Consider the following 19,689-nt stretch of genomic DNA (forward strand, 5'->3'; position numbering starts at 1 on the left):
ATGGCCCCTGGGTGGAACTCCAGTGAGGAAAGGAGAAGAGATGAGAGTGGAGGTGTGAGCTTGCAGTAAGATTACATTTTCCCTCATTTTTAATAGATACGCGTGCATCTATTCCCCCTTGTGTCACTCCCACTATTGCACTTCTGTTTAGCAGTGTTCCATTTTTCTCACTGCCCTCCTTCAACACACACACACGCACATCCTTAAAATGCTCACAATCATGCTCATATGCACGCACACACACTCCTCCCTGCGTCCTCCCTCACTTGATCCTTACACCTACGTGCTACAGATGGTTTCATTTTATAAGAGATAAAACCACATTTGGTGGAACTGATTAAACAGAGGGAACAACATCCCCATCTGCCATTTATTCCAATCTGAAATTGCTTGGGCAGATGCTGACATCTTTGGAGATGATTGATTCACCCCGTCTGGCCAGAGAGGGCTTGCGTCCTCCCAGGGGCTGCAGTTTCTCACTGCCCCACTGTAGTTTCGCCACTGATGGAGCTGCCGCCCCACCCTCGCTGCCTCCCCACTGACAAAAGTCCCCCGGTTCTTCTCTCCGGCAAACTGTCGCAATCAGCAGAGCTGCTGATTGGACTTGGGCAGGTGATCTCTACGCACTCGAATCACAAGGCCAGTACATGCCAGATCGTTCGTTCCCTCTGTACTGATGTGTGACTATGATGGTGACAGCATGGGTGGGCGATCAAGGATGTGCTTGTGATTCCACTAAATGTCAGACAAATCATGGTCGTGTTTTTTTTCTGCCCACCTGTTGTAGTCATACTGCTTGATTTCTATTTTTTTTCAGTATGGCACAACCTGTAAGGATGGATGGATGATGGATGGATGCATGGATGCATGGATGGATGGATGGATGGATGCATGGATGCATGGATGCATGGATGGATGCATGGATGGATGGATGGATATAGAAATATACACTATAGAAAATGAATGGATGGAAAAAGTAACAAAACAATGGAACGGATTAATTGCATTTCTATTCATTTGAATGGGGAAAATTGATTTGAAATATAGTACGAGCAAATTAAGGATTCATTTGTAAGTCAAGGTACCACTCCACTTCAATACTAATACCTGACTGGACTCAGCAAAGTAGTTCAAATCAAACCTTTGGGTATTTCACTGTGCTTTGGACTTCATTTTTCTCTCGTCATCATCCAGCATGTGATCACATTACTGTGGACTGAGGTGTGTGTTGTCACTACTCTGTGTGAACCGTTGCCGTGATCTCGACCCCCACCGGAGCTAACGTGATGAAAGAGTGACGAGAATACCAAATGGGCCTGGGGTGATTAAATATTCCACTCACCCTTCATCTAATCAACATTTATAGTGTCCTGCCAGTGGAATTACGCTGCCCTCCACTAAATCGCCTCTGCATCATCACTTGTAAACACTCAAGCATTTTAAGATGGAGATCTCCTCCTGCAAAAATGCCATCAAGGCCACCCGCGTGTGTACGTGTGTGTGTACATATCCTGTATGTGTGTGTATGTGTGCATGGTCTCATAAAAACTGCTGAGCTGGGCTCCTCAATGCAATCAAGCTGTGGTCTCAGCTCATATACTTGTTTGATGATAACCCAAGATGGAGGGAGAGTGATGGAACTCTCTGAGGGACGGTGGCCATCATTTAGCTCGGGGAGAGGGTGTGAATCACGGCGGGACAAGGACGGCTTGCCGCAGGCCACGGATGAATCATTAGAATGGCGGAGAGGGTAGGCACCCCCAGGTGACTTAGATCCATCGGCTGCAGAATCCGACGCCGGTCTGTCCATCTTGTATTTTGCCTCTGTCGCTATCTTTCTACTCTCCCTCTCTCATCAGGCGTGTCATTCCATCAGAGGCCTCCTCTGCGCCTCCTCTAAGCCCCTTGAAGTATGACTCGACACGGGAATGGCAAATGAATTCCCAGTCTGAGTGCGTACTTCTAGCCTCTTTGCTGCCCTCCCTCTCTCGCCTCGGGCAACCAATTCTACCTCTTTTCCATGTCCTCCATTCTCTCCTCCGTTCTCAACACCCTTGGTGAGCTCGCGGGATGAAATGACACAGAATGATATAAAAGGAGGAACAATGACTTGTGATGGCGAACTCGGCCACTTACTGTCCCACTTCTCCCGGTGCGATAATCAATTAGCGGCGACATCCACGCGAGAGCTGCCGCTCCCTAAGGCTCTGACTTTGGACAGGCAGAGGTTAGAGGAAAACAATGTGAAACAGCCTTATCGCTCTACACATGAATGTTTGTTAAGGTTCCTCCATTAAGTTCCACCCTTGAATTTGCATATTAATTGCATTTTGCCTCTACTTTCCTGCTTTAAGGCTTGTGTTTATAGGTGCTTCATTTCTTTGAGAAGACACTCGTGTCCGCGGGGAGCTCACCTGCAACAGAGGACAAGAAGTGAATTTCCACAGGAAATTGCTTTAACGTGAGAGTAATCTCATTTTCACCCACACACACCTTGAGTTGAGGGCCTAGAGGGCTCGGCAGCATGTGGATCCGCTCCACTCATGCGGCGTAATACCGCATATGTGGCCAGTCTGAAACAATTGCAAAATGCAAATGTTTTGAAGTCGTTTGGCAAAAGCGCAACGCATCACGTCACAAATTTTCTCACACCGAGCGTGCTTTGGCAGCTTTCTCGACAAATGTTTGAAAAGATGTGAAACTTTTAATGGGTGGCTTGAGTGGAGGGGGTTGGGGGATAAAGGAACAGCTGGAGATTCTGTAATGTAATGGCTATTCTTATATGGGAGAGGTACATGCAAGCTGTCTGCTTTTGAAAAAGCGATGCCGCAGTTTTTATCCTCGTGCACAAAGAACAGGTGATGGAGCGTTTGCTTCTACCCATCTCCAAAACAATGTGACCATATGGAGCATATTTGAATATGAAGCAGCGAATGACACTTATATATCTGCAATTTTGCATCATGCAGAGGCGGTCTGTTTAATATCAGTAGTACACTTCAGCCTTATACTTTTGAGGTTCTGGATTTGAATCTCACCTGAGCTACCATTTAAGTGTTCTTCCTGTCTTTCTGTGGTTTGATGCATATTTAATGTATCTTAGATTTTTATATATATATTTACATTTTTAGATTCATATTTTATTTATATTTTTAGATATATATTTATATTTCTGGATTTATATTATATTTATATTTTATACATTATTTTATATTAATTTATATTGTTATTATTCTACATATTTGAAGACTCTAAACTGTCCATGGGTGTGATTGTGACTGAATGGATGTTTTTTTTTTTTACATAGTCAGCTCAACCAAGATCATAGTAAGGACAATAGCAATTTTTTTCTTGTCTCTATAGTGTTTGAAAATGTATAATTACATTAGTTGCCACTGTTACGAGAAATGAATCAAAATATGTTGCAACGTAGCGATGCATTACTCGGTTGAGTTAAATTCCACCACATGAGACTTTGCTTTGTTCTTCAAGTCAGAATCTAATGATCTGCACTCAGAGGGGGGGAGTAACTCCCGTCTCGGACATTGATTTTCTTTTTCCCTGCTGATTGATCTGTGGCTTGCTCCATGTCAGTATATGCCACACTCTACAAGAAGACTGTAACACAAAGCAGCTGCAGTACAAAAATATAACATGGAGATACAATCCATATTCCCAAATCCTTAGAATTGCTTAATAATGTTTTGATACTTTATTTAGACCCTCGTTTGATGCAGCTATGCTACTTGCCCCCATGCTAATGCCCTTTCCAGTCTAGTGTGAATAAAATGTGCGCTGTCGCCTGGAAGTGTCATTACGACCTCAATCGTAGTGGACCACTCCCCAGGCCCCCCCGTGGCGGCACCCACTGCATCGCGACCCACCCTCGGAAAGATGCATGTGCACACACAAACACGCATGCACAAATTACACCCCTCAGCCTTTCCATTAGGCCATTTGCCGCAGCACGCTTCTCTTAACACGGTTGTCTGACTGCTCTGTCTCATCTGTGCTAATGCAGACTGGGTGTAGCTCCCCCCCCCCTGCTCCCTCCCTTCCTCCCCCACACCAATGCGTACGGAATCCGACGTTTTACTTTTGGGATGCAAACAAAGAAATGCAGTGGGACTTTGCAATGCAGTACATATGGCGCACAACAACAACATGCACGGCTGTGTTTTCCGGAGCTTCCTATGTGCCGTGGGTGCACATATAATGTCTTCTGAGGGGGTTCGGTCGGCACGCGGTGGGACACATAGAGCTGCTCTCCCGCAGATGCAATTAGGCTAAATGGGATTATGCCTATCACATTTCAGACAGGCCGGGCCTCACAGCCACCTGGGGAAGAGGGTGATGTGTGGAAGAGGAAGAAGAGGAGGAGGGGGTGATGGAGAGAAGTGGTGGAGCGGATGCGGGGAGAGGAATGCTGTCTCTTAGATACCGCATCCCTGGTAATGCCTCGTCCTGTGTACCGGCGCATGTCTTAAAAAGATTTGTGATCTCGCCTGACGTCGGATCGGCATTATACGCATTTCCGACCTGACCTTATAACGGCATGGTGTGTTGCTGTTGATATGATGCACTTTATAGAGGTACGCCCCCTGTGGTGTAAGGCTAAATGTCAGAAGGAAGGGTTGACATTTTCACACCAGGTGATAGGACCACAATATTCTCCCTAGTGGGGCCGTACTCTTGAGGATTGGGTTGGACAAATGGACAAAGAGATCACATGAGTACCGATATAGTCACCAGTCACAATATACTATTTAACAATAGTGTGAATACAAAGCTCTGTAGTTAATATGCTGCCGGTATTGTTATTCTCGTAGATAATAACGAGTCTTATTTATATAATCTTCTCCAGATGCTTTAGCGGGAAGTACCTTCATTTGAATTGTTAATATTGCACCTTTTTGGATGATACAATACAACAATATCAATGATATATTAAAATGCATAACAAGAGAAAACTGTAAAGCAAATTTGAATATCATTATGGAAAAGGTCAAATGGGTGGAATAAATAAAGCGTAGCTTCCCTTAACATAATGCACACCAAAATGTGGAAATCTGAAATTCTGTTCAGCTTGAAGCTCAAATTAACCAAAAATAACTTTCCCCTTCATTACCAGCTGTCTCCCAACTTACATAGACTTACCAATATTTGGGCGGAACCACGGTTTCCTCTTTTGGTGGTATACGGGGGCAGGACTGGCAGACTCCCACGGACTCGCTCTCACATTAATCAAAAAGAAACATGCGTGGTTCCCAAGCTCAATTGCGAGCCGGTTGGTGCCAGCTGTGTTTGGGACAGGCCCGTATTGGCCGCACTGACCCTGATCACACACTGTCATTGTTCCCCGGGCCTTGTAAACACTGAGCAGGCTACAGCTGATCAAATTCAGGCTAACATAAGCTCAATGCATGCACATTTAAATAGACAAGTGCAAATACGTGAGTATACCTACCATTTTACGTTAAATATAATTCCTTCCTTTTTTTTAGTCTAATGTGGAGGTACACTAATGGAAGTTGTTAACTTTTAGAAGACATGTCATGGGGGTTCCTCGGTGCACACATTTGTCACTACAAGCAAATGACTGTCGTAATGATGAGGGATTAAACATTTAAGGTGGTTCTTAGCCGCCTCCGATACTTTCAGATCACAGGGGACAGAGAACGGATATGGTCGCATAAACTGCCGGGCAGTGATAGGCTATGGACCATTAATCGCTGAATTTGTTGACGTTATGATAAATAGTGTTGCCCTGGCCCTCACCGGTGTCCGTGACTTGTACAAGGCCAGCTGGACGAAGTCTCAGCATTTGCAGGTTGGCTTTAATCTATCTTGATCTTTCTCAACCCCTGCTGCAATATGACAGAAGTTCAATTTGGGGATTGATAATAATAAAAAAAAAAGATAGGCTAAGCAGTTTTTAATGAACAATTTCCTCACTGTCTGTGCTTAGTTTCTCTCTTCACACTATTTCTGTTGTTGGTTCTGTCACTGTGTCAACTGGAGAGGTGACACCGCAAGTGTGAACATAAACAGCAATGCTTATTTCAACCCAGACCAAGATCTTTTCCCAAAGCCCTATTTTTGATTCACGGAACTAGACGTACTTGCTACACCACATTGCACTCATGACTTTTTCTTCATCTGAAAATAATTATTAGTATTTTTAAAGTATTACAAAAATGGCCACATCTCACTTGGAAGTACGGAGGTCTAAAAACCGGTTCATTTATAGCGCTAAATGACTTGGGTACCGCATTCTGAATAATGACTCCTTTTTATAGGAGACACTTAAGATTGACCGGGTGGGTGCTGGAATAATAGCGACATTTATGAGTCAAACGTATGGCGAGGTGTCACAGAGGGCATTGCGGGTCTATCCGTCTCCTGCTGTATCTCAGAATACAGCAAGTTGCCGCTTTGAGTAAGATGGGCTTGGTCCCCCCCCGCCCCCCGCGCTTGTTATCGGCCTTCACGTTATTCGCATCCCGCTGCCAGCTGCTGGAAGCTGGCAATTAGGCTTTGCACTTGAAACAAGGTGAGTCAGGACCTTTTAATGGTGCAGCAGCAGCAGCAGTTGCACAGAAGTTTTGCAGCACCGAAGTGTGGTTGTCCAATTATGTGTCATGATGTTGTGCACCATTGGAAATAATTCAAAATACACAATTGCAGCTGGATTTGGCAGGTTTAAGGTCATATATATATATATTTTTGTGCTTCTTCCCTTCCTAGGCCTTGATAGAGGGAGATTTTCTGTTTACTACACCTTGTTTCCTTGGCCCCTTACTCAGGCAACCTTGAATGTGTGTTGGTGAACGGTTAGACGTCTTGTTTGCTCCCTCTTAGCAACACACACATGCACGCGGCATGAATAGCGGGATAGACACACACACATAAATGCAATTATAAACCGGTTTTAAAATAGAACATGGCGTAGGCTGGAATAACAAAAGGATATCTCCGTTATGTTCTGCTCCGCTTAAATACAATTATATTAATTTAGAGCTGTTGATGCGCCTATTTCCATCTAGTTTCGCTTAATATTCTTAATAGCGTGTGACAGAAAAGATATTTATATAAAAAATATCTCTAAAATTCACAGATTCCAACACTCCAGCGAATGTGTATTAAAATAAAACTGCAGGAAAGCTGATACTTTATAGTACCTAGCAGTGAAAAAGAAAACGTTTTGACTAATACATTTGTCCGTTCTAGGATTTTGTCGGCCATAAAACAAAGCTTGAGAAAATTAACAAGCACGCGTGCGGATGACCTGCAAGGAGCTGTCGTTCTTTCAGTCTTTTGTTCTCCTGGAGATAAAGAGCATCCATTGCTGGGCGACAAACACATAAATATGCATTCATCTGTTCTGCTTGGGCGATTGTGAAGAACTGTCATGCGTCAAATGTAAAGGTCATGCTTTTCTTGCTGTAAGGGAAAAATCCCGCAGACTATCGTTAGGGCATTATTTGAATAAACTATGCAAGGAATTACAAGTAACCTTCAGGGGTAAACCCACCCCCTCCCCACCTTTTGCCCTCTCTGGTTCCATAATGTCAAAAATGTCACCATTCTGAATGAGACTATAGATTTATTCTCATCTTTGATAATTTCAGATGTCAGGCTTTTTGTGCAAGTACTTAAAAAAATACAATAGACATGCACATGGAGCCCTCATTCCGCACCTCCCTCCTTTCTGAGTGGAGTGTGACAGCCGAGCAGAATGTGGCAGGTGGGGGTCTTTCAAGCCGAGTGCGGGGTGACCTTGCCACTTCCTGTTCGGAAAGCACTTTGGTAGGTAGCACTAGAAATGTGCCATAGACAAGCCCTGCAGGCAAACAGAGGGCCAGCACCCCAGCCTCATGGCAGCAGATGCCACATGGCGGGCTCCGGAGCGTTCAGGAGACGTAGGCGAGCAACCAGCCGGGTCACCGGCGCCCATGTCCGTGTCATGCGCAGAAAAGGCCTTCTCAGCGGGCAGTCGGGCACGGTGCCGTTTTTGGTGACAGAGTCGAACGGCTCGTTTGCATGTGCTTTGTGTCGACTAAAGCAAGTGGCTGTCAGGGATAATTAAAAGTAATAGCGCTTAGCGCTTTTTGGATTAGTGCACTAGATGACAACACCATTATTGTCTGGGTTAGTGTCTTTGTTTATGTAGCTTATACGAGAAACGAGGCAATCAAATCGAAATGGACGCTTTGCTCCGAGCTGTGGAGAGCAAGACGGTTGTACTTTACCTTGGAAATCCACGAGACACAAAGTGCAGGTACTTCTTTGACAACTGAAATGAAATCAATGATACACCTGCTGTGTAAAGAGGGCAATAAAGGTTTATTCTCCTTCAAATTAAAAACCATTTGGTGGATTCACAGGAGCGAATTGTACCTGATGTTAAATGCAGTGTAAATATATATGCACCCAAACTTTGAAAACATCAAATGTAAATAGACTGGCAGGAAACCAAAGCTGGGTTTTAAATACCGTTTGAACAGATGAGAGTGAATGGTGACAAATGTTGCAACATATGAAGAAAAATGTTTGATCCAACCTACAAATCAATCTGATACCAAATAAAATTGGCTGTGATATCCACTTGAATGCTTTCTACTGCAATTACTTTTATATGCGCCACCGGGCTCCATGATTCAGACCTTAATTAAATCAAACGACATCTTTTTTTGCTTCATAGCAGCATAAGACTAGATCTGCATTCATTTTGTTTACGGACACAGAAAAAAAGCGAAGAAAATACTTATTAAGTAACCCGGCAGGTTTCTTGAGGGGAGCAAATTGCTTGAAGAAAAATATGTTTACAGCCAGTGGATGTGGCAGTCATCCATCAAATGCGTTGGGTCAGGGACTAGGGTCGGCTAAATGGTGACACGGAGCTTCAAGGCCCCCAAGGGGCTGCCCTCTCTCCTCCCAGCACTGTAAACACATCAGGGCAAAAAGGATCAAGGTTTACTACTCCTTGCCTTTTTTTTCTAGGTCATTATTTATTATGTAAAACATCAACGTCCTTGGCCGCCGCCGCCGCACGAGATCCCCCTCCTCCCCATTGACAGATCTCATTATGCGATAAAGGTGTCAAAGATAGCTCATAATGCTTCAGAGAAATGTAACACCATTAGCAGGTCATTGTCACTGTTCTAATGTGTCCTTTTAAGCCGCTTAGTGAACTGGTGTTGAAGTGTGATACAGGGATTAACCTATCAGAGTTGCTGCGGAGGAGTTGAGCTGCCACTGATGAGGAATTTTTTTTTGGGGATGTTTTGCAACATCTTTCCAGGCGCCGTGCGGAGTCATTCCTAAACGCATATAAGTTACAGGGATATGGTGGATTTTGCCTTTTTTTTTTTTTACCTCCATAACATCACATATTCTAAATACACCTCGAGCAAAACTGTGCTTGCAGCTCTCACCTGAACGAATTTCAGTGCAAAGTGCTTATTTATGATTCTATTGATGTTTGATTCCAAAGCAAGCTCATCATTGTGCCATTAATTGCGCTCCCGCTGACACAATTTCACCGATCAATTAGCCAACCTCAATATCAGTCACTCAATTAGCGCTCTGCCTTGCAACCACCGTCTTATTAAAGATTGCGAAACACAAATGAGGACAAGAATGAAAAGTGTATGAGTTTATAGAAACTACAACTACTGACTTAATTCTAGGAATGTGTGGTTTGCAACAAAAATACATATACAGCAGCATAATGTAGGTTCCTCTTGAGGGATTTTAATTAATATGTTAAATAAATAAAAAATATATATTCCAGTCATACAAAAGTGCCAGCGGATATTCAAGCCCAGCTTCCTGATTTACTTATTTTAATTTTATGGCTCAGTAGGAATTATCAAAGCTTTTTGATTACATTTTAATACGACCTTGATCTAAATGAGCCGAGCAATCAATACTATAGCCATTAGCATCCTGCCAATTGTATTTGAAATAATAATAATAATTTGCCAGGCCCTCTTTTAGCTTTTTATTTATTTATTGGGCATATGGAGGGAGAATGGCGCCGCTAGCCAAGATGGATGTAATGAGGAGAGCCCCGAGATGCAAATCAAACAATTTTTAATTAAATCTACTGATCATAATGGCCCCGTTTTTTCAGCAATCCTCCAGACTCGGCTTGAATCGAATTGTACGTTTTGTTACCTTGAGCAGAAATAGATGTTTGGTTTTTTGCAGTTGTTTTCTGTCATTGTATTTTTATTTTTTAGCATGTAAGCAACTAAACACATCTTTATTAGCCTATGTAAAAAAAAATTAAACAATGTGTAAAACTACAATGTACTCATCAGTATAATGGGACTATTTATTCGTCTTTGTTGGGAGAAGAGGTCATGTGATTGGCTGTCGTAATTATAGCATGCGCTTAATTACATTAGCAACCCTTCTGTCTTTTCATATTATCTTTGACACCACCAAAAATCCACTGAGAGACATTTGATTATGTTAATCAGCAACATTTTATACATGGTAATGGAGGCCTAGTTCAAAGCCATTAGTGCTATAAGGAATACGCATTTAAGTGGCACTGCTCTCCAACGCAGCTCGCCTCAAAATGCACGTTGTTTAATGGTATCGATCAACGGTCGAGAGAGCCGCGGGGCTTTTTGCTCATTACTCGAGCTCGTTCATGCCTCGTGGGGTAATGGTGCCTGCATACTGATAACCGCCATGCTCGAAGAGAGAATCATAAAAAATGTAAAATAAGAAGAGTGTCATTATCTGTGGGAAAAAAAAATGTTTGGTGGATGGACCTTATGTCAGAAGAAATCATTTTTTTCTCTCGCGGGTTAAAAATTAGAATATAAAACCAAATTGCATTGTTTAGTCACAAAACAAATTTCTTCTTAAATAGTCAGTGAATCAATTACACAGAACAACTTTGTAGAAATAAAACTAAAGCACAAAAAAATACAGGTGCTGTGATTTTTTTTTGCAAATCATAAACAAAAGTTCCATAAAAATCCAATTTGATGCAAAATTTCGCCAACACCTTCACTCATATCCAATCTCTCTACCCCTCTCTCTCCTCCCTATCAGTGAGGCAGCAGACCTGCTCAGTCAACTGCTTCAAGATTTATTCTTTGCAACAAATCTGCAACAGCTGGAGAGCCGGGGAATGCATGTAAACTTTGTGTGTGTAATTTGGTGACAAGTCAGGCTTAATCAAGCCCCCATTGGCTGGATGAGAGGAGCGCAGGGGGAGCGGCATATGGGGAGCCGAGTGGCAAACAGACAGCGGGCAGGCGGGGACACCAAGCATTAACAGTAGCAGCTAGCACTCAGCCAACTTTGTGTGGACAGGTATATCTGTTTTTCCATCTTAGAAATATTAAACATCTCTAATACCCATAATTAACACGCCATTGTCTCATTAGTTAAATAACTGACCACTTAGAATAAATCCTCAAGTAATAAATAGATCCCTGATTCTCAATAAATAGATTTGAATGGAGGCCTCAGCCTTAATAAAAGTCTTCTACAAGTTGGGTAAATAATTATTTCTATAAACTATTGCAGTAAAATTCAATGGAGAGTTAGAGCAGAGAGTTGACCTTGAAGTTTTCTCAATATCCAAATAGTGAAATAGAAGTCATTTGGTCTTGGCAGGGTTATTATATGAAAAAAATAACATTCAAATAGACTGATTATGCCAACAGGTGCATTTGAGAACAACATGTCCTTGGCAGGGACGGACGCGACACTAACAGGACAAATTATCGGACAAACTTATGTAAATACGGGTGGAGCGACAGGCTGTCGTCATTTATTGGGCACGAGGGGAACATTGAGTGGTTTACAAATAATGAGATTCTCATTGGATGCTGTGGAGGAATGGTAAAGATTTTCGGCATTTGCTGATTATTATGCAAGGAGACAGTTTGACATTGACTACGCCAAAAGATAAAAATTCATATGAAAATATTGCAGACAATGTTGACAAGGACAGGCTATGGACTGCGCCCCCTCCCACACCAACACCACCATCTCCTTTGACTATGGGGGATGCCAGTGCAAGTACGGTACAGCTGTGTGTTACTATGGCAACTGCTGAGCGGGATTCCTTGGAGAAACATAGCTGTCAATGAAAGTATAGTGCTACAACCGTTTCAGATCAGGTAATTAAGAACTCCATGGTTCACTTTGTTTTTTTTTCTGTAAATTGACATACAGGTTAAGTTCATATTTCCCGAATATTCCCCTGGTGCTGAACTAATTTGGGTTTGCTTCGCCTTGGAGTGTCACGTGAAATAGGCTAACATAATTAATATAATTATATATTATAATTATAATAATTATTTCATCAAGCTGGCGGTTTTGCTGTAGTGTCAAAGTGCGTTTTTTTCCCACACGAACTTGATGCATTAGGAGAAGTGTCCAGGGTTTGTGATGAGTTTCAATATATATTATTCCCGCTGTTTAAAGTAACTAAAGTTAGCTAAAAAGCGCCTTTTAATAAAATATTAAGAACTTTTCGTTGTGATAAAGGGGAAATAAATTGATGTGCGTGTTACATTTATTTCATTGGACAGCACTTAAGGGGACAAGAAGCAAGTCTTAAAATGCACATTAATTTGACTTTATCATGTTGATTTCCTTTTACAACAATTATGTTTTAATGACAATAAAAAAAAAAGATCAGAGACGTCGTTTTGCCTTTGTACTAAAAATAATCTTTTGTCCTCCACGCCCTGTCCATGATTACTTTGCCCTGACAGCAGCAGCAGCATCTTTCCATTAGTCAAATATTAATATGCATCTATGGGTATAATTGCTCTCGTCGCCGTCATCAAGCAGACACCATGTGAACTTGCAGACAATCCCTCGCGTGTGTCTGCCGCCCAACAATAGAGCAACATCTTCATTTCCCTCACAGAATACATTAGACCCATAAGTGGGCTCGCTTATTGCTGATGCGTGCGTTTGCAGCAGGCACCTGGGATTCTCCAGACCTGTTTGATGTGGCCTGCTTCAAGCACTCGGATCATCCTGCTAAATTGCGGCTAATGGACGAGGCCCACCACCCGGCAAGGCCGGAACAACGGAAATGGTTGGGAGGGGGGAATTTCGGGACGCACACACCTGTCCTTTGTAGTCAGGCGAGCGCATTGTGTGCACAGGCGCATTAGCCCCTGCCGTGCTCACGCAGACACTTTGTGTAGCCGGAGCTGCCATTTGGGCCTGAATAACCCCAGGTGCCATTACTTTGGCTACCTGAGTGTGCACCACCACCACTCGGAACAAACAATACACATCACATTGGAGATGGATGGCCATTGAGCAGCCGCTCTTGTGTATTAGGAATTGTTTGATTTGATGTGTGCACGTGCGAGTTTACACAGTGGATTGTGCCTTTCGCTGGGGGGGTGCATAGCTGCACCTGTCCCTTTAATGGAATCCCCGCAGTCGTGAATAATAGATTGGCAAGGTGGGGCTTTGAATGGGAGCAATGCGGAGAGTGACCATGTTGAGATATATACTCAGATTAATGTGGTTTCATGAGTGTGTCATCTTTTTGGTGGGGTTTTAATGGAAACCTTATTATATTATATAATGGAATATTATAATGATACTGAAATATTTTTTTAAGATATTCTGGTAACTTTCTAACCGGGAGGTAAGACACCTGAGTTACTAAAACCTCACATTTGGTGTACTCATACGGGGTGAATGACCACTCAGAGTCGGACATCTCAAAATTCTATTTAATGCATCAAACAGCAATGAGTTGGACATTTTGTATTATTTGATGCACAAAAATCAGAACAGCTGCATTTCAACTCAAGTTGAGAGGACAGCTGGTGTGTGTGTTTAATCTGCAGGGGCGGTACCAGGTGGCTCCTCACTTTGTGATGTCACAAAGTGACCCGTTTGTGTTTTGGGATTGGGCGGGGCTGGTGCTTAAAGAGGAAGAATAAGCAGGAATGCTCCTAGATGGAGGAAAAACAGCACGTTCAGATGCAATGTAGTTTCCAGCAAGAAAATGTGTTTGACTTTTAGAGATTTTGTTTTACAGCCAAAAATATTGGCTCCTTGGTAGAGGTAATGAAACAATAAAGTATCCAGCCGTTGTTCTGTTAGCCTGGCGACTTGACAGCTACTTCTGCTGCCATGACATTCACATTAACTGTTTTTATTGGGATCGTTTGTTGCTTTTTGTTTGCTCCCAATGAGTAGCAACCTTTCAAATGCAGCCTAAATTAAACTTTATAATTGTTACTCATTAACAGCCAACATTGAGTCACATGAGAAGGGGGCTACTCACATTGCTCTCAAACAAAAAAGGAGAGCAGGTAAGTGAGCAGAGAAATGTCCGAAAGTTGGCGGCTAACCAAGCCCATATTGAATGGCACCTAACAGTTTTAAATCAAGCCTGTGTGCCCAGCATCTGATGTGGGAGGGACTGGGAAAGGCTTTCTGTGAGCGCACCGGGAGATTTTTATATTTGAGAGTTATGTGTGTGTGTGTGTGTGTGTGTATGTGTGTGTGGACAATGACAGTATCTGTTGTGCCAGAGGAACTGATGAGCAGGTGGTCTGAGTGGGATTCAGCATACTCTCTCTCCCTCCTATTCACACTAGCACTCATCTTTCTGCTTCTGTGTCTCTGTCTGTCTGTCTGTCTGAAGCAGTCTCATTCTCCTTTTTTTGTATCTTTTTTTTTTTTAAAGAGAATATAATATCCTGGAGATGATCGGCTTTTTGTACAGGTACACAGTAGCTCCGATACATTGCATTTTTTTTTTTTTTAGAGTCAGGTGGTCAAATGGAAATGTTGAGCGCTATATTTGAAAAAGATACAATTTAAAAAAAAATATTTGTAGAAATATTTTAGTTTTTTTACTATAATTCCTGTGTGTGTGTGTGAGTAACCCTCTGAATGTTATTTTAAAACTCAGCACCTAATTGTGATTATCACAAAGTATATATTTTTAATTATTTATTGTTAATTATAATTATGCATTTGAAAATTCCGTACGATATTGTTCTTTACTATTCAAAAACATTTGTACAACAAGTCAGATCTATTAGATCACCTGAATCATGCCTTTATTTGTACAAATACCATATGCGGTGTAAAAAAAGGTGATACAAGTGTTATGGAAGTTACATAAAGCAAGTTGTCTTAGATGTTGCCATCAATAAATGAGTACAGGAACTCTCCTCTTGCATTACAAAGGCAGTGCACTGTTACATGACTCAGAGGACAAAAGAAAAACTCACATGCACACGCACATGCTTTTGCATACCATCACTGAGCAGATGTCTGAGTCCATCGATCGCCTCAGTGACATGCTTCAATGGTGTCCCATTAAGGTGCCCCCAACACACACACACACCTACACAACGGTTCTAATGTGACCCGTTTGCTCATCCAGCATTGTTGACCTGCTTGGACAGTGACCCAGTGCGGGATCAGGTTGTCATTAAATGTAGTGTCTTCTTTCTTCACTCTCAAGGTCATCCAGATGAATTGTCTCTCACACCAATACCGTATATGTACAGAAATATTCAAACTTTGATATAAATGTCTGAATATGGGTCAAACTTCAAAAACATTCAACAAATCACTTTGTAAAATTGAGACTTGTATTGACTTTTTCAGTGGGATAGAGATGAATAATACATCTTATTGGATCAGTCGTGCAATCTTTGTAAATACAAATTTGCAATAGAACTGGACTCACCCAAGAAAATTTATCATTGAGGGTTTGGATTTATGAGCGTAACACTATAATAAAATTTCCATCAAGGCTGAGAGGGCTTGTTGATATTCATTGGACATTTTGTGATCTAGTAAACCCTGGATCAATGACTGCTGCACTTAAGGAAATGAATTGGAAGATTTATTTGTCGCTACCGCCGGTCAGGGAAAGAGAGAGCGAGAGAGAGACCGAGAGTGTCGTACGGTTGTAACGTTTGCCTTTGAGCTTGCATCAGGCACCATTGTGGTCCTCATAAGATTGTTATTGTGTCCAGTGAGTTGTGATCAGGTGTTGTCCATTAACCAATGTGTTAGCCGCTACACCTTTCGCAGATGCGTCGCGACATGCGGCCTAAGTGAAGTCCCTCGGTCAGCGTGATAGCCAGCTAGTCATCCACTCACTCAGTCACTCACTCAGTCCTCCAGGCTGTCGGGCACACGGGGAACCAGAGCACAGCTGTCCGAGCAGGCCTCCATTATCTGGCCTCATCTATTGATTCACCCTGTGGGATTTTTTTTCTCCCCCATTTTTGGCATGGGATCATCTGTGAACACACAGCAGCACATGCATTCACTCAGTATTGTCGACTATTTTATACGCACAAATACAATGCATAAACTCAACAGGCATTGCACTGACACTGAAATATTTTATGTTTATAATTTTTTCCCAGTTTGCTACTATAAAGCAGCCCAGTGCAACGTACATTTAAAAAGAACTGCAAGATTTCCACTTGTGGATTATGTGCTTCCATATTGGACAAAAAAACGGATCTAAATTAACATACATCTGCAAAAATGCATTTTATCAAAGTGTGCATTTTTAATTTGTACATATGTCTCAAAACAAGATGATAAATCATGCTTCAAATAACTAACCAAATAAAAACAAGCGCTGTTTGCATTTGCATTCGCCCACATATAATTGTACGGGCGACCCCAGCAGCAACGATCAAACAAATAAATCAACAAATGTATACAAACAAAGCAACAGCTACAGTATGAGCAAGTGTAAACTCCAGATGATCGTATGATTAATGTATCTGCTCTATGTATGCGCCCTTCACTATTATTGCCAATGAATAATGCATGAGCCCCAGCCTTTGTTTATGGTATGATGTAAAGCATGGCCCTGAGTGTTGTGCCTTCACGCCAAGAAACGCCTCAATGTGCTCCTCCATCCTCTCATTCCAGCTCGCTGTCTGCATACTCTGTGAGGGATTGTCTCATTCCTGCCCTCTTACGGCACCAACAGTGAGCTAAACAAAGATTTTCAATAGTGGATGGACGGACAAGTGTGTGTGGGGCGGGAGTAAAGTTAATGAATAATAACAGCTGTTAATCTCGGATGGACAACATCTTTTCATATGAAAATCTGAAGGTTGATCTCACAATCCATCAATCTGGAATATGGAAGCCCAGGAGGAAAAGGCTCTGTAATCTGTTCTAAATCTCTGTGTTTCCACCCCTCCCGTTTTTTGAACAATATCCTCAACAGCAGATGTTTAGCGTGCCGGTTTGTTTTCGTCAGTGAAGGCTTGTCTTTGAACATCACCTCTAATATTTAAAGTGTCTTGCACCTCTCAAAAGAGAGAATAGGATGTCCATTTAGGATGAAAATATGGGTAGCATGACTTTATATTATATTATATTATATTAAAATTTAATAGAAAGATTCATTGTTTTGCAATAATCTGTCTTCACAGACGATCGTCAGATCATGCACATCCTGTTTTTACACATCATGTTTTTACACAGGACAGCAAGTCCATCAAGAACAAGGAGCAACTCAGTTGTTTCATTTTACGTAACACCCACGTTATGATACGAGAGTTTAGACGTGGGTTGGGTGAACACTTTGGCTCATTGTGCTTGTTTTTAGGACAGATAGGTCGTGTTTGTATAACTTCACCAAATGGGGAAAGCTTACTTCATCTAGCGGGTTAGGAATTTGCACGGTTTGCAAATAATCATGGACCTCTTTGTGTGCGGTGAAATAATTCTCTCTCTCCTGTTCAAAATAATGCTTGGTCTTATTAGGATGCTTAAAAATCTAATGTCAAACAATTGCATCCCCCGGCAAGCATCCTATTTTTGTCTATCTGCATACGATCCTTTTTAATCTTCAGAGCGGGCTCACTTACAGTCTTCCATCAGCCTCCTCAAGCTCTTGTAGGACTTGTAGTGGAGCCACACAGCTAGCAGGTGTTAGCCAGATTACACACTACAGGAGCCCACCCCACTACAGATATCTGCTTGCCTCAAACACACAAGCGCTTCATCCCTCTGTCTCCTAGTGGGCGAGGCCTGATGTGCCGGGCTGCGTCTACAAGAGGTTATCCGCTCCGAGGCAGATGTATGTCGACGTGTGGCGGCGTTTGCGCATGAGGGCTTGCATTGTTGGTAAAAAAGAAAAGCGTGACGACAGTCTGCTGTGGATATAATTAATAGGCCACATGCGGCTGCACCAAATGTGTCACAGTGAGGGGAAATCAATCGATGGATTCTGTCGAAATAAAGGGAGCGTGTGTCTGGGTGCATAGGGAAGGGGGAGGGTCGATTAAAATAGAGAAAAGACGGAGATGAATCACCGGAAATGGGACAGGGACTGAATGTGAAAAAATTTCGCCCTGAAGGAGGAGGTAGCCCTAAATGTAGAAGCGTCCATACTTTGGAGAGCTGTGCCGTCTTCCCAGGGCCCAAAGCCTACCGCCGCCCTGTTTGTACCGAGTGCATATCTAAGTTTGAAGGCAGGGGAGGAAATCAGTGCAGATAAGAGCTGGATAGAGAGCTTTGTGTTGGACAGACTGGCAGCACACTGAGAGATGCAGCCTGTCACCAGCTGCAGACTCCTGTGATTGTCTGTGTGTGTGTATGTGTGTGTGTGGGCCACATCCAGGCGCAGTCGCTGATAGTGCTGCCAGGCGCCAGACACCCATAGAGACAGGGAGCGTTATCACAGACCGCTACTGCCGTTGCCCTTGGAAGTCTTATAAACACAAGCCCATTTGCATGATGCATCTATACATGCAAATAGTCATGTTTACTGCACCAAAATATGTTTATGTACCGTATTTTCCGCACTATAAGGCGCAGCTAAAAACCTCCAATTTTCTCAAAAGCCGACTGTGCGCCTTATAATCAGGTGCGCCTTATGGACCAATATTGAGCCACTACAGCAGCCGTGTCCAAAGTCCGGCCCACAGGCCAAACGTATACATCTTATATATGGACAAAGTTTTAAAATGGGCCATTCATTGAAGGTGCGCCTTATAATCCGGTGTGCTTTATATCAAAGTCAAAGTCTGCTTTATTGTCAATTTCTTCACGTCAAGGCATACAAAGAGATCAAAATTGCGTTTCCTACTATCCCACGGTGACAAGACATATTACACATTCAAGTAAACAATACAAAAAGTAAAAATAAGAAGGCACATACAATGAATAAATAAGAGCAATGAATAAATAAGAGCAACTTGGTCAAAATGGGCCATTCATTGAAGGTGCGCCTTATAATCCAGTGCGCCTTATAGTGCGGAAATACGGTACACGTCCGGAGAAAAATGGGTGGGTTGCATCATGAAGAGCATCAGATGTAAAAACTGTGAAATGTATTACAATACAATCCTGGGGTGGAATATTGTTAAAAAAAAAAAAAAGGGAAGCAGAGGAGGTGTTTTTTGGTCTGAGGAACTTGCAGACCCGGCCCGGAGCTTGTCTGATCTCTGTAACCGCCCTCGCTGCCTCCCCCTAGTAAACAGTCCATTAGCGTAGCGCTCCAAGGTAAACATATTTACTGGCTGGTGACGACTTGCCAGTGTGGCTCGTGGAGCCCTGTGGCAGAGGGGATTTCATTAAGCGGAGGGCAGGGGGAGAACGGAGGAAATTAATGTGCCATTCAAGATGATTTCTTTGTTTCCCATCAACATGATCACAGACAGGCCGCAG

The 19,689-nt window shown here is 42.6% G+C and overlaps 2 long non-coding RNA genes across 2 annotated transcripts in view; one reads left to right on the forward strand and one right to left on the reverse strand.

The window, feature by feature from the left end:
- LOC148385280 (uncharacterized) overlaps positions 1–19,689 on the forward strand; it is a 107,854-nt gene that overhangs the window by 50,887 nt on the left and 37,278 nt on the right. The window lies entirely within an intron of this gene.
- On the reverse strand, positions 1,035–5,217 carry LOC148385281 (uncharacterized). The gene is made up of 3 exons (XR_015853088.1): positions 5,158–5,217; positions 2,494–2,573; positions 1,035–2,414 (listed from the first exon to the last, which is right to left on the reverse strand). It is a non-coding gene; the product is annotated as an uncharacterized LOC148385281 (long non-coding RNA).

The sequence above is a fragment of the Syngnathus floridae genome, chromosome 16 (genome assembly GCF_059516105.1).
Source record: "Syngnathus floridae isolate MCC-2025c chromosome 16, RoL_Sflo_1.0, whole genome shotgun sequence".
Taxonomy (NCBI): domain Eukaryota; kingdom Metazoa; phylum Chordata; class Actinopteri; order Syngnathiformes; family Syngnathidae; genus Syngnathus; species Syngnathus floridae.